Raw genomic sequence first — 17,515 nt, forward strand, 5'->3', positions numbered from 1 at the left:
GAAGATGAAAATGTACAATTTAGGCCCCATTAGAACCCTTCCCCACCCCCCTCCCCTGGGTCCCAAGGGGGGCACCCCTGATTCTGCCATGAACAAACTTGAAACTACAGTCATCAATGTACTAACTCATAGTATTAACTTAGCTCTATCACTTCTGGTTCTAGAGAAGAAGATTTTTACAGATTCCTTAATTTTGGGGGGTTTGGGCCCCCCTGGGGGCCCCCTGGGTGGGGCATGGTGCCCATTTTAACAAATTGAGTTCCTAACCCCCTAGGGATGCTACCTGCCAAGTTTGATGAAAATCGGTCATGGGGTTTTCAAGAAGAAGATGAAAATGTAAAAAGTTTACGCACGACGCACGACGGACGACGCACGACGGACGACGGACGACGGACGACGGACGACGCACGACGCACGACGCACGACGGACGCCGGACGAAGGGCGATCGCAATAGCTCACTTGAGCCTTTGGCTCAGGTGAGCTAAAAATGTGAATCCATATAATTGATGTTAAGTACTAGGTGTTTCAAAAACATTTCCCACTAATGATTCTTAATAATTCAAAATCTATATATCAGATAACACTGTCATTGATATGAGTGATAGCTGAATAGTGTACAATTTTGTTGGAGGTGGTTTAAATATGAAAGCATAAATCAGTTTCATGAAATCCATGATTAATTTCAGTTAGGTTCCAGATTTTGCTCCATTTTCAACCCTCTGTACAAAACTTTCACTTTGCACAGGGGTCAATGGGTGTGTATGGGAGTGTGTGGTTAACACCCTGACAATGGTCCTGAACAATGGCCAGGGTTTGAATGAATCATTATTTATTCATGAGAAATTCCACTATCACAACTAGTCTTTATTCAGCCCCTGGCAGTATCTGTGTAAAGTCAAACGCCTGCCGATACTGTCGTTGAGTCGCAACAGTGTTTTCCTTACTTCTCAAAAAACGAAATTACAATGAATACCTTCTGTTCTGTCGTAAACATGGTGACAGGAAGCAAAGAAAATCAATTAGAGTATACACTAATGTATATGGAGCCTTAAATAAATCTACTGTGAAACAAATTGCCCCAATGAAAAATGCTGCTGTACTCTTTACCAAAAATGATCTCTTTTTATCGAAAAAGCGACAAATTTGTCAGACTATTAGAAGACAGTTGTATCAAAATGAAGAACTTTAGATCATTTATGCTTACTTATATCCCAAATTTAGTGATATGTGAAGCAAAATTTGAAAATGATTGCCAGCTGGAATGAAATGTGGTGTTTGCAAGCACATGGAATGCGCTTACTTTTTCCATGTGCATGCATTTTACCCTTTACCCTGCATGAATTCAGACTTAGCAGTGCCCAGGGCAATCCACATGAATTATTGATTAAGCATTCATGTGCCTGGGAGCGCAAGACTGATGCCTAGTCAACAGGTGGTTCAGGCATGTCCATTGTTCAGGGCCATTGGCAGTACACACTCACATACACATCATTGGTTCCTGTGCAAAGTTTAATTTTTGTACAAAGGGTTAAAATTTGACCAAGGAGTTTCAAGAAATGGAGTCACAACTGTCTTATTCGCTTTGATCCCATGCTCGAAGCTGCCACTCAAAAATATTTGAAGTATGTGTCAAACTGGATCTGCCGCTCAGATGCGAAGACAATTGACTCGTGTCTCATTGCATAATCACCAGCCACTTTCCAAGGAAGATATGTCTTTGTGATGGTAATTACTTTTCGCTATCCCTACTTACAAACGATGGGCGCTAGGACAATGGTGAAGGCACGGGGGTTCGCGAATAGAAAATTGCCAAAATATTGCTGAAATAGATATCAAAATCACTCGAATGTACGTGATTGTACGCTAATCTGACATATTAATTTATAAAGAACTATATTTGAAGATGATACCATGTTAGTTTCATTTTGTGGAAGAAAGTGTTAAAAACGGCTTTCCATGAGGGTAAAATTTCAAACACTTTCACACAAAATACAGCTCAGATTTACACTTTTGCACATATTTTCGAACGAGATTGACTTTTGTTTTATATGCTTTATCATTACGTGAAATTTCATTGAATTTGATACATAAACGAGCAGCAATATACCCAATATTATGTTAGCGATAAAAATGAATCTTCACATTGCTCAGAAAGATGGCGGGCTTCAAGCATCGAACATCAAAGGCACAAATGCACCTGTGGAATTCTTTTGTCCATCCATAGAAAACTGACAGCTGATTGAATAATTATAGTCAGTTGTAACTCCATCTCTCGAACCTCTTGATTTGACCAAAATCTGAAACCTTACTTCGAAATCAATCATAGATTTAATGAAAACTGATTTATGCTTTCACTTCAAAACACCTCTAACAAAATTGTACACTATTCAGCTATTAATCATATCGATGACAATTTTATCGGATGAATAGTTTTTGAACTATTAATGATCAAAAGTGGGAAATGTTTTTGAAACACCTAGTATATTGAAACATACAAAATGTAAACAATAGATATAACAAAAATGTTTCCGGACTAAACCGACAACAGCTAGGGATACGGTTTAATGAGAAATTACCGATATATCTCCTGATATTTTAGGCTTTGTGAAAATTTTATACGGTAGGGTATTTTGTGATACAACAGACCTACACATATGCATCAAATGTGATATCTTGAACATTTAAAACATTACTGCTCCTAAAGGTAAACAGGACCTTTAAATGAAATCATTGTGCTTGTCTACATACCAAGGATTAACCTCAACCCTTGCTGCATGAAGGAAATATATTCTAATCTATTTCCAACCATAACAGAAAATGGACATATCATTAGATTTATATTAGAATTACAGGCCAAAAAAAAAAAGAAAAAAAGAAAGAAAAGAAAACATATCTGATTTTGACATCTGTTGACCCTGGCCATTAACTTTTCAACATTGACATTTCCAGGCAAATAATTTTATATTTATTTCTACCATTGTTACACCACTGGACATTCCCAACATAAATCAAGACTGGAAAATGACATATTAACCAACGCTTATTAACCTTAGACCTTGACTATTGTATTGATCATGACCATTGTCAAGTTCATTCAACATAATGAGAATTTACGTCTACTCTGTACACCACCTAATACATCACAATGGAAATTCCTCGCTTGAAAAATGGCTGGAAATAGCATTCTGTTTTGCAACAGTACATTGGCCACTCAACCACCATTTCATATAACCAATTTTTAAGTCATTTCTGCACTTCATACCCAAATATACAGCTGAAGAATGCCACATGTAGCTAAACTTCAGTGCTCTTTGACCTGAATGTGCCTGGGCACAAAGAAAGCTCAAAGAAAATTCTTTCTTACACAACAACAATGAAACCTGGGTTGAACAGATGGACAAACCAAAACTTCCGTTCATCAATATCACACTTTCTCCTGCAGTACAATATGGCATAATTTCACCAAGTGCTCTAGAGATTTTTATTTCTACTGTTAACTAGAACTGACACAGTTTGCCCTTCCCAGTTGGAATATTAAAACATACATAGTTCAAATAAATAAACTAGGTTGGGAATGTTATAGAACAACAAATCAGCAGTCCGACTGCTAACAATGAATGTAGTAGGACCGTTCAAGAGCACGAGTAGTGATTCCCTCACACATGGGACCTTAATCCAATGTCCTTATCTCAGGGAGAGTGTTTTGCCTCTTACCACAGGGGGTCTTATGACAACACAAGTTACTCTCGGAGATTCAATGGGAATCAGACCCCAGTCAGTAGATAATGACCAAAGAGATTATACCACAAGAGGGCATAGTCCAGTAGAGAGGCAGCCACGCGAGGGAATTGCCATTTCGCGTTGTGGGAGCCGCCATTGCACGGATCCTGTACAGTAGATGGCAGCGCACTGTTAAATGCGCTCAACTTGAATATTTGGCGCAGTGACCTTGCGTTGTTTTATTGTGACATCACAATGGTCATGTTTAAGCGTCATAATGGTGCTGATGTTGTTTGATTTTATGGCGTGAGTGGGAATATACGCGAAACAAACATCATAATGCTCAACTACTGTCTAGTCTACACCCAAGTTCACACTGTTAATTTTGCGAACAACAAAAAGGTCTGGACTCTGACAAATGGTTCAAATGATATGATATCGCAAAACTAATATTTAAACAACTGACCACATTGTGATTCTGAAAATGAAAGTGTGTAATGAAGAATAACATATCACTCCAGATGTACTGTTGACTGAGCCACATTTCTGCCAAATGTTACACAGAATAATTGTACGGACTGACATGAACACATTCACACTGATGGACATAAATGCAGCCAATCTCCAATGATGTAAAATGAAGACCATGTCTTACAAGTGTCAACCAAATTTTATATGCAGAAGTATCTTGTAAATATTACAGTATTATCACAACTATGACACTTAGATCTGTATCTCACATATGTTAACACTACAGTAGTCATCTTGTTTTGTTCACGTTGTGATTCATTTTGCCTTATGTGAGGCATGGCACATGCTCGTGACTGGCAGTTTGTATCAAGAGAAAGACTACCTTAATATGATACACTTTGCAAAAGTGACAGCTCACGGAGCAAAATATGCACATGTTGTACATAAAAATGTAAAGCACATTGCAGTACTGAAGCTGATGTACACCTGGAAATGCTGACAATATGACAACAAAACAAACCAAAAGGTGTATTTGATTAATCTGGAGAGTGTTTCTGGCATACTCATTTACACTGTGAGGTTTGATGATCACATCGTGCTGCAATAACAGAAAAACACATCAACGTAAATATATTTGTAGTACTAATAAGAAATATCGACAGTAAACCTTATTTTAACTGACACAGCAGAAAAGTCCATATTTTCCCTTTGTTATTCCTTGAATATTTTCTCATCTTAGTCGACACTTGTAAGTGTAAGTTGACAGTTCAGGTATGTCGACATGATTTTCAGTGCCAACTGCGTTAAAATGTATGTCAATTTCCTCGCCCAAATTGACATATTTTCTTTTCTTGCTCAAAGAGAATTGTTTCTCGCGCTCTCCGATTAACAGCATTAGCATCTATTTATTCGCAACAGTCTATGGTGCGGTACTGTTCGTGTGGGGTCATCCATGAGACCCGACGCCCACGAGTCATACGGTCCACGAGACCGACATCGATAATAGGTTCATGAGTCATACAGCCCACGAGTTATACGACTCAGGAGTCATACAGCCCATGAGTTCGACACTATGCACAAAAGGCTCATGAGACCAACACTAAGCAAACACAGCCCACAAGACCGACACTACACATAAAAGGCCCACGAGACCGACAGTAAGCAAAGAAAGCCCACGAGACCGACAGTAGGCAAAGAAAGCCCACGAGACCGACAGTAGGCAAAGAAGGCCCACGAGACGGACAGGATGAACAGCGCCATCTACATGTCAATTACATGTACAGGGTGTTCCATGAACGGAAAAATAACTACTGGCGATTGCAATTTCGTCACACTATCAAGTGAAAGATGGTAACCATCTACACATGAACGACATCAAATATGTACTTCTACATACTTCGGGGGGGGGGGGGGGGGCAGATCTGTCAGGGAGTGACATTGTTGTCGATTAGAAGAAGAGATTGTATTCTTCATGCCCCACCCCCCGCCCCCAAATACATTAAAACACAAATGAATTAATAAAACAGGACAAGAACGATATATGGGTCAATTTTAGAGCTTTGATAATACCATCGTGTTATTTTTAATATGCTTTCCCAGTTTTTAGCTAAAAGATGGACAGGATGTACTTTTTACCTCTTCTCTTTCTTGATTCACTAGTTACTTCAAGGCTATATTAGATATCCTACCCTCCCGTTTAGACGTTTTGGAGTAAGATCTATTTGTAATTTTTCTCTGTAACTATAATGTAATTCAACTGATTAAAACATTTTATGTCGCAGGGATTCAACTCAATTTGTGGCTTGAGTGTTATTCTTCTCCAAACAGTAATTTGTTTTCATGATGCATCTTGTCAGTTTTTCCGAATCCCTAATGCTACCTTAATAGACGATTACGCTATTTAAAAAAAAAAATTAATCTACTAAATCGACACCAAAGCAGGTTTATTGTGGAAAGATCTGTTGCACACTTTTACTGAACTTTTACATTTTTTTTCCACAAACACACACCCAAGCAAACACAAGTAAAGATCCTGATCATTTCAGGGGGTGGGGGGCAACTGATGGGGTTACACCCTGGTAACTCTTCTTTTCCATCTCTCATATCTTCTTATGCCATTTTCAGGTCACCCTATACAATTGATTGGTCTATAGTGGCGCTGTTCATTCTGTTGGTCTCGTGGGCCTTCTTTGCTTAGTGTCGGTCTCTCGTGACCTCTTTTGCGTAATGTCGGTCTTGTGACCTTGTATGCGTAGCGTCGGTCTCGTGGGCCTTTAAGTGTAATGTCGGTCTCGTGGGCTTTGTTTGCTTAGTGTCGGTCTCATGAGCCTTTTGTGCGTAGTGTCGGTCTCGTGAGCCGTATAACTCGATCCTGGACTTATTATACTTAATGTTGTACTCGTTGGGCTGTATAACTGGTGGGCTGTATGACTTGTGAGCTGTATGACTCGTGGGCTGTATGACTTGTGAGCTGTATGACTCGTGGGCTGTATGACTTGTGAGCTGTACGACTCGTGGGCTGTATGACTTGTGGGTGTCGGTCTCGTGACGTGCACCCCGTTCGTGTTATGCACCCATTATCTTGTACGCATACACTCATGTACACTCGAGTATTAGTATACTGCAAGGTAGTTCACCTTTGCGCCTTTCAGGATTTCCTCCTGAGTGTTTGTGTCTCTGTGTATCATACAGTAGGTGTGTTATATCATCATGATGTATGGTGCAAATGCAGAGCTAAAGCTGCACATGTGGTCCAATGATGGTGCAGCGGGAAATTGTTCGTGAACAATTTTTTCTTAGGTATTTGTCGTGTTTTAAAGGAGACCTCCGGATGATTTTCAGATGTTTACATTTGAACAACTATAAATTAGTTATACGAGGACGGAGTTTCAGAATTTGTGATAATTGGGGTGAAGAATAAGAATATTTTCAAAATTTAGAACAAATTGCAATGAACAAGGATGATGACATGGCAGAGTTGGGGCTAAAGGAAGCAGAACAAAAGAAGAAGGCAATGCATAGATTATACACAGGTGAACTCGCAAGCAAGCGGTATTGTATTGGAACAATGCTACATTTCTGAAATATGTGAACCTCCTATGTCATCATCCTTGTTCAGTGTAATTTGTTTAAGGTTTTTCAAAGTGTTGTTTCTCTGCTCAAGAAACACAATAAATTCCACAAATCTATACATGGAGCTGCTGATTTATGTACTACATGATGTGAAATTATGAAAATCGTCTGGAATGTCCCTTTAAATTACAAGCATTGTACTGGGGATGTATACTTGCCTTGTAAATAAAAAAACATTTTGTGTGGTGACAGCCAGTAATGTATTCAATTTTGTCAAATATAGGTATATCATGCCTCCTCTCTGCATGCTTATCATTTGTTTGTACAGTTTGCAGGGATGTGGTGGTTACAGGTAATAACTTGTGTATCTAAAAGCTTTGTTCATCTGAAAATGAAACAAAGTTCGATCGTTATTTTGAAGATTTATTATTCTCATAACACATAAATCTTGGATACTAGATCCTAGTAGAATAATGTTTGACATCTGAACGTGAAATAGGCCCCTTTCGCTAATCTGAATATTCGTGATGTTATTCCGAAGATGGGATTAGAAACCTGGGTCCGTTTCTAGAAAATTTGCGTTTATTAAATGCAACTTAATAAATCAAATGCAAGTGAATCAAAATCACATGCAACCTTGTATATAAAAGAAAGTGCAATGCAAGTACCAAAAGCAACTTTTGCTGTGACAGAGCTTAGTACAACAAAAGCAGGAAAAAAACATCGCAACATTTACATGTTTCAAACTACTGAATTGCAATGCAGCTTCACAAAAATATTGATGAAAAAGTGGTAACGAAATTCCTACTGTTCGCTATGCCAGCTAGAGATTTAAATGACAGTCCAAAGTCTCATTAGTCCAAAAATGGAATGAGGTCCAGGTTTGTTTTTCAGAAGATTAGTAAATCCAACGATACAATGTCATTTTTGGATGAACAAACTTTTTTTTAAAAATTTGCAGATGGGACCAGTGCCGTACAGGGCGTTGATGCTGCACATCGGAACGGCAGAACAATTCCTTTTTAGAGAATAGCGATAACAATTTGAGCAAAAAATTATGGCGACTTAGGAGAAATTTATAGACATTTTAACTCAGTCGGCACTGAAAATGTTGTCGACAAAATCATACGAAATCGAAAGCAAGTCTTTCCAGCAATGCACTTGAATTTAAACTGCTAAGTTACATATTGTACATGCGATTTGGGTAATTTGCATTTGCTTTTTCAAGCTGAGTTTAAAATATATAGTTTCCAAAAATGGGCCCAGGTTTCCATTCTCGATCTCTCTAAATCTCTCTATTGTCTATAGAGATTTTCCGATTGGTGCATTGTGGTCATCACTAATCCGCGCATGATTTATGCATAAACTACATACGATCATTGCTAAGATACACCAGGCATGTTTCTACGGCAAAAAGAGTGAGATTTGGATAGCGATCTGCATCACGATCCAAAGCTTACTCTGTAGAGGGAAAAATAATTCTGATATATAAGACCCAGTTTACAGTGAGCGAAAAGGCACTTCAGTGTAAACGTGCAAAAGGCCAAATGCGGGGCCAAAATTGGGCCGCGCATTTGGCCACGCTCTGGAGGCTGGAACCCCGGCCTTTGCATAAACGCAAACTGGGCCAATGCGATATCAAATTTAGTCTGGCTTCCAAACCCTCTGCCCGTACTATTTCACTATTCAGGATATTAACCCCCTCAACATCGAAAACTAGTATAGTTTAAGGTGGTTTTGTCCTGCAAAGGATTTTTCCTACGGCAAAGGCCTTTGCCGAACGGCGACTTCGTCGCCACGGAGTCCAGTTGGCAAAGGGTCTGGAAACCAGACTGTACCAAATTGCGTTTGTTCATACGGCACTGCATTTGTTACAAGCAGAGTGCCACTACGACAAAATATTGAAAGGTTTGAATTAAAAGCCCGGGCCGAGCCCGGCAGTGTAAATGGACAAAATTGCGGGGCTCGGACCCGCAATTGAGGCCGGGCTCGGCCGCAGCTCGGCCCAGCCCCGCACTGTAAACGGGGTCTAAGTCGACAAGTTTTGCTCGATCCCATGTCAACTTCTAAAGGCGAGGCTGACTGTATTCACATAAAGGAAAATAACATGAATGACACGAAACAATCATATAGTTATGCTGTCTTTTGTAAATGACCATTTGTTATTACTCATCTTCACAAGTATGGTATCTTCATGTTTCAGTGTCATGTAAATTCTTTTAGGGATTCCATAATACATAACACCGAATGTGACATGGTGGAGGAAGTGAACTGACAATACCACAGGGTTGTATTTGTGTGAGATTCATTAACAAGCACGGCTGTATTCATTAGTATTTCAACTGCATAACCTTTTGGTTTGAATCAAGGTGATGGAGAGAAGCAAACTGAGTGAGGGAGAGTCTGGGAGGGGGGCTCAGAAAATTTGAAATTTTTAACAAGTAGATAGTCGCATTTCAAGGTACTTTGCGGTCCTATTTCAAAGATTATCAATTGATGAGACGACTAGATAATTTAGACACTGCAGTCGATTTTGCAACAATGTCAGACCATAATTGAATTGACATGTCCTCATATAGGGCTTGGAAGAACAGGAACAATTTTAGTATGTGAAAGACATGTTCATTTGCAGGAATAGTTTTTCTGGAGGCAAAAATGATCATGTTCATCATTGATATACCGCGTACATATTTTTACTATTATTATTTTTTTTTCTTTTTTTTGGGGGGGGGGGGGGGCGGTGAGAGGGTGTGGGAAGGAGTAGTTTCCCCCTCCCTCACGAAGGATATTTTGCTCTTTTAGAACTGAATGTCAATGATCTGGTACACAATTTTGGGTGGAATGTTGGGAAAACGTTCAATAAAAAAGCAAGAAATATGAATATTCTTGAAAGGACATCCTTTTTCCACACTTGCATCTTCAGTGTACACAGTAGAATGGAGATGGAGGATATGGAGTTTTTGTATTACAGTGAAACCCCGTTATAACGAGGTCCGTGGGACCAGCGATATTACCTCGTTATAACCCCGGTACCTCGTTATAACCGTACGCATCAAAAACAAAGAAAAACATAAGCATGACGTCATATGCCCATCAATCAAACTTAAGAACGTCCTTCGCGTTGTTATTACACAATTATGGATCGTTATTATTAAGAGAATTTAAGGGAAATTATTGAATTGATACACACAAAAAAAAGACGAACAAAGTAGGGGTTGAAATGCGTTAATTCTTTAATTTTCTTCCAAATGTCTCATCGCATAATAGTTGTTCATACGTTCTTGAGAAGTAGGCCTACTCGACAGGATCATATTCGTGATTCTTTCTACACCTATCTCTTCCTCTTGTATTGAACCATTCTGAAAGAATGATGTTTTTTTCGTTTGTGAAATGCAGTATAAAATGACAATGAACAAAGAATCAGATTGTATAAAATGCACTTGTTAAGTTTTTTCAAGCGCAAAAAGAGTAGAAACACACATACGTTGTTTACCGTAACTTGCGATGTATTTTACGCTGTTGGTGCCCAACGGGAATGCGATGATTTCATGAATCATTTCGGCTGTAATAATATACAATGTATGATCGTTGCGCCCGAAGGGATCAAAAATGCGTTCTTTATTTTCTTCCGAAAATCTTTTCGCGTTTTGTACTTCCGTTCTTGAAAAATATGCGGCGCGATTGAATTTGGAATTGATTCTTTTTTTACGCAAAGCTGTACCTGTTAGTGCCCAGCGGAAATGCGATTATTTCATGCATTATTTTGGCTGTAACTATATGATCGCTGCGCCCGAAGGGATTAAAATACGTTTTTTATTTTCTTCCGAAAATCTTTTCGCGTTTTGTACTTCCGTTCTTGAAAAATATGCGGCGGGATTGAATTTGGAATTGATCCTTCGTTCTACGCAAAGCTGTACCTGTTGGTGCCAGGTGGGAATGCGATGACTTAATGAATCATTTTGGCTGTATGATCGTTGCGCCCGAAGGGATTAAAAAATATGCGTTTTTTTGTTTTCTTCCGAAAATCTCTTCGCGTTTTGTACATCCGTTCTTGAAAAATGTGGGCCAGGATTAAATGTGGAAGGTTGTGATCCTTTTTACGCAAATCTGTACCAGTTGGTGCCCAGCAGGAATGCGATGATTTCATGAATCATTTCGGCTGTAAACCTAAGGTAGTATGATCGTTGCGCCCGAACCTTTTTTACTTTCTTCCGAGAATCTCTTCGCGTTTTGTACATCCATTTTGGAAAATATTTGACAGGATTGAATTTGAAAGGTTTTGTGATCCTTTTTACACAAATCTGTACCTGTTGGTGCCCAGCGGGAATGCGATGATTTCATGAATCATTTTGGCCGTCATGGCTGTAGTCTTATACAATATAATAATGATCGTTGCGCCCGAAGGGATTTAAAATGCGTTCTTTATTTTCTTCCGAATATCTCTTCGCGTTTTGTACATCCGTTCTTGAAAAATATGCAACAGGATTGAATTTGGAAGGTCGTGATCCTTTTTACACAAGTCTGTACCTCATAGACCATTCTGAAAGAAAGAAAAATCTTCATAGTGAATTGCAGTGTTACTACAGTTATCGATAATGAACAAACCCAGAGCTATTCAAACTGTTAAATGCGTTTTTTCTTTTCTGAACACCGACACAATTGAAAGTAGATTAACAAGCGTTATCCAACTATTTTACGCTACTGCCACCGGACGCATATCTCGCGAAAAAGGAAATCGAATGATTTTATTCAATAACTTAGTATGATAGAAACATCGGAAGGTATTTCTGTGTTTTATTGCGTGGTTTAGAAGAAAACACGGACGGAACGGTACTCTGCAAAACGGGAAAGAGACTTTGATAGCGTGAATTTGGTTTTCAATGTTTCGTTTGTCGCGTGTTTGAAAGCGGCAAGTCAAGAAAATGGAACCTCGTTATATCCCATCAAATTGCTTGTTTTTCTTTATCATGATGCACCGAAATTGTCCTCGTTATAACCGGAATCTCGTTATAACCGAACTCGTTATAACCGATTAGTTCTGCCATAGGTTTACACGCGAAGGAAAACGGGACCGACGCCGTCATCTCGTTATAAGCGGTTCCTCGTTATAACCGAACTCGTCATAACGGGTTTCACTGTAATTTCTTTATAACTGAAATACAATGATCTACTGCATACTTTTTTTTGGGGGGGGGGGGGGAGGGCGGAGATTTGGAACATTTTCAATCCAAACACAAAACAAATATTCAAGGACCATGAATGGCTAAATGTGTGGTTTATGTCACCTCTTTTTCTGTCTGTGCATCTTTACTGTGTGGTACTATAAGTCCATGTTAATGGGACACGAGGGAGCTTAGGCATTTTTAGAAGTGAAATTCAACTATCTAGTGGACTCTTGGTGGAATAAAAAAAATTAATAAAAACATGAAATAAAGGGAATGTGAATAGCTAAAGCTGTATCTATCGCCTCCTTTTCTTTCTGCATCTGCTTTTTTACTGCATACTCAGCCCTGTTTTGACGGACCTTACCATGGCAACATTGCGATGATGTATGGAGAACAAAATTCCTCTAAAGTTCAAAAAAAAAATTGCAGGAGAGAGCGAGAGGTTACCATTTTAACAGACACACACCTAAAACCTTACCCAGATAGGTTTCCCCAAAGAAGGTGTGTCCACTGACCTACTGGCCAGTGCTGCCTGTTGTTCTAGATTATGCACATAAAATCACTGATCTCAAGTTAGTGGTTACACTCCATGCATGTGATTGGCCCATGGCATGTCAGTCATTCTCTGTCTGCAATGCTGTGCATGTAGGTTGAGTGTATCCAAGGGATGATGCTGCAGTTGTGTTCTAATAGAAGGGTTGCCAGGGTGGTGTTGCCATAATGTCAGGGTAATGCTAGGCTGGAATTTGGCAAGTGCTACTGCGACAATGTCTGAACAGCATCTTGTGGGGACCGTCTAACAGGTATGGTGAAAAAAAAGACTACCCTGATATTACCTGGATGTTGCCACGGTAACTTTAGTTTGAAAGGTGCTGTTAAAACAGGGCTTAAGTTTATGCAGATAGACGGACTGGAGAGGGGTGATCATTTCTTACATTTCCAGACCCAAGTGAAATCCAGTGATCTGGGTACATTTTTATTGAAATTGAAGAAATGCTTAACAGGAGTCCAGGAGACCCAGACATCTTGTGCTTACCTGATGAGTGTAAGTTCACCTTTCACACATTCTTGCAGATTATTACCTTGAGAACATAGCAAACTTGGGGGGCAGGGGGAGCTTTGAGGGCCTATTTGGGGTATGATATTTAGGTATTTATATTGACAGTAACTTTTCATGGAAGGTACATGTTGATTATTTATGTAAATTGTTGTGCAAGAATGTTGGAATTATTCATAAACTGAAATATCTCTTCCCAAAGCCAATATTGCATTCTCTTTATACAACTTTATTATTACCTTACTTGAATTACGGAATATTAGCCTGGGGGAATTGCTCAAAGACTAAAATTGATTCGTTATTTTTGGTTCAGAAAAAGGCCTTGCAGATTATAAACCGAGCACAATTTTTTGATCACACTGATGAATTGTTTGTTTCAAGTAAATCGTTAAAAATTTCTGATTTGTATTTATATCATGTTGGAATTTTCATGTATAAGTTGAATACTGGTGACCTTCCTAGTATATTTTCCTCAATGTTTGTGAAAAGCAGTGATATTCATACTTACCCTACAAGACACAGTGAATCCTATCATTTTTCCCCTGTTCGTACAGTTTTAGCCCCTAAGACAATTACATCTACCGGCCCTTCTTTCTGGAATGAGTTAGATTCGGTTCGGTTGCACTCAAGTTCTTTAAGCTCCTTTAAGAAAAATCTCAAAGCCAATTTTCTAAAATCCTATGTTTAATTATTTTGCCGTAATCCCTTAAACATTTTTTTTGCATACTCAAATGATGCCTTGCTCGGATGACCTCACCAGTTTGATTAACTTGCTACTTTTCTTAGCATTTATACCATAAGTTAATCATAAACATTATATACTATACTTTGTACATCACGTAAGCATTGTAATATTCTCGATATCTTGAATTTTGCATGTTACGTCACTTCTGACTTTGATATACTGTACTAAAACCCTATATTTTTGGAGCCCACATCCTACAAGCTTTGCTTTTTAGTGGGTTCCTCATATTACATGTTAGTTATATGTCCTTATACATTTGTGCATTATTGGTTCAAACTGACCATTGTGTGAAAAACATTTCTGCTTCAAATCAAATGGAATATAAAACTTGTACGAAATGTGGAATATGGAACATGAATTTAAAAAAAAAAATCCAGTTGTACATTGTATCAAACTGGTAAAAATACCTTCCGAATACGCTGTAATTAGAAAATTTGACTGAAGAAAACACCTTCAGGCACTGCATAGATATGGGGGACATATTGACATTCTAATAAGTGACCCTTGACCTTTAGCAAGTGCACAAATAAGTTAATAGGCACAACTTTGTTCAGTTATACATACATATGCTAAGTGTCAGCAGGATATCTCCAATGAAAATAAAGTTATGCTGTCCACAAAATTGATTAATTGATATGGAAATTGATATGGATGGATGGGCAACCTGAAAACACAAGAGACCTGTGGGTCTCGTATCACAAGTTCACCTTCCACACATTCTTGCACACTCTTACTTACAGCATTAACTTAATTTATTTCTTCTGATTCTAGATAGAAGATTTGTAAAAATTTCTTATAATTGGGGGTTGTGCCTCCTCTACCAAGGGCATTGTGCCCCGTGGAGCTCCCAGGTGGGGAATGGTGCTCATTCGCACAGATACATATTCTATGACCTTGGCAATAATCCCTGCTAAATTTGGTGAAAACCTGACCATGCATTTTCAAGAAGATGTAAATGTGCAGATTGGCCTCAATTTGGCCCCCTGCCACCAAACTAATCTGCCACAAACTAAAAACTAGTCACTAATCTTATTACAACTAGCACTATCATAGATTAATGATTTGAGAGAAGATTTGAGAAGATTCCTCAATTCAGAGGTTTTGTCAGTCCCCCCCCCCCCCACCACCACCACAGGCATTGTGCTCCAGGCCCCCTCTCCCCAGATGGGAGAATGGTGTCCATTTGTACAAATATATATTCTATGCCCCAAATGATATTACCCACCAAGTTTCGTGAAAATTTGGCCATGCATTTGCAAGAAGATGAAAATGTACAACTAATTTGGATCCCCCTGGGACTACCATAAATATTCACAAATGTATACTTACATTATTTGTGATTTTAAACAAGAAAATTTGTTTTCCTTTAAATTCTCTGGGGTCCTTGACTTAAATATATTGTCACCTGAGTGATAATACCAGTCAACTTTGGTGACATACTTGATCATGTGTTTTTAACAAGGAGAAAATGTGAAAATTAAGCTATACGCCCCCCTTCTCTAACTGGCAATATTAATCATTTTGGGTTTTTATCAAGGATAAACCTGTGAAAATAATGTCGAAACTTAGGCTACAAAAAATAAAATTTGGTCTCTACAAAGTGTTAATTTTTCACATCTTTCTTTTATTGCCCAAAGATGAAACTTCAGTATATGACTTGTGGTAGTATGTCCATACTGTGTTCCAAATATCTTTTCTGTAGTATTTGTCACACTGGTATGTCCACAAAAAATGGAGACCACTGCCAATTTGTGACCCACTTAAAATCCATAGCGTAAGTGTTACGCAGTCCGATGTATTGGTTTTCGTGCTGCACAAAACATTTGAAGCACATTGCAGGGTTCGTCTCTCACCCACTCACCACCCTGTGGACTGAAACCGAACCCTGTCGCCTTGCAGTGAACCTGACATCGCTGATTGGCTAAGCCTGTGCTGACCAGTAGAGAACGCATGCGCAGGATGATCTAGAAAGATGATCACCCATAATTCATACGGAGGATGACATATCCACATTAGATATGTGAAGTTTCAAGGGATTTGGTGCTAAAATAAGGGAGATATGAGGAGGTGAACTTTTAAGATTTTTTTTTGTCCTTCCCTCCACACAGTGCTTCGATGACCGTTATGACTTCAAAAGCTTTCGCCTCTTATCATGGAGTTAATTGCACTGTATTGCCGGGCCTGTGATGGTCTTGATCGCTGATCTAAGTGCACATAACTTTGTACTTTACCACAAACAAATATCTCTACCAGGTCGAGTAAAAACAATATTTCTATTAGAAAGTCCCAGCTCTGAAATTATATTTCGTAACCTTTCAACATAATAGTTTATTTCTACCTTTTCTTCCAGATTATTTCACTACTGAATACTGTTAGCTGCAGATGCACGTACCAAGTGTCATTCTATGCTAAAATTTTGGTGACATTTGACCCTTGGTCATGAATGCACTTGCCAAAAATCTAATCAAATCAGTTATAGTTCATGTCGCATACCGTGACCATGTAGTATGACAGCACCCATCTCCTAAATCAAACATTATCATTCAGTTTCCTACAGGGTTTCACTTATACACCTACACATACAAAGACGGGAGCTGTAAGGATGTGTCTCGTGCAAGAGGTAGAAATCAAGGCAAAACATCACAAGCCAAAAATCAACTAAAACTTGCCTATTACTTTCTGGTAAAAAAGATTACAAGTCATGCACTTTGCACTCTTCATAATACAAAAAGGAGGTAGAATTCATTGCCCTGATCTCTTGTTAATTTGTGTCTCTTTACGAGTAATAAAACACACAAATGCACTAGTATGTGAAGGTATACAAAATCTTGCATGATTTACATATTTCTTTCACATACTTCCAGTTTTCTCTTCAATTCTTGAAAAGCTCATAAAACGAAGCCTTCTCATAAAATCATTATCAATGTAAATGTAGATATTCTCCACTTGTTACTTCCATAATGGTACAAGATCAGAGAAAGATAGAATTTAATTCCCATAAAATTGCTTTGCTTCTTGAAAGAGGTTTACAAAACTGTCACAAAAGAAATCGTCTTCATCTATTGCCCAAAATTCTCAGTCCTTTGTAATTTGTTTCTTGTCTCCTCTGTCAATGCTTTGCTTGGCATGACAATCAGCGCTAGGAAATACTAGATTCTTATTACCTTATATAATGATGGCACTCCATGACAATTATAGAGATATTGATAATTTCAATACTACCTTAAGCTGTACTCTGATGGGAAAACTGTGGTTCTATCCATACCCATGAAAGAGAAACTAAA

The sequence above is a fragment of the Diadema antillarum genome, unplaced genomic scaffold (assembly GCF_040938485.1).
Source record: "Diadema antillarum isolate AM-2024a unplaced genomic scaffold, OU_Dant_1.0 seq00001766_RagTag, whole genome shotgun sequence".
Lineage (NCBI taxonomy): Eukaryota > Metazoa > Echinodermata > Echinoidea > Diadematoida > Diadematidae > Diadema > Diadema antillarum.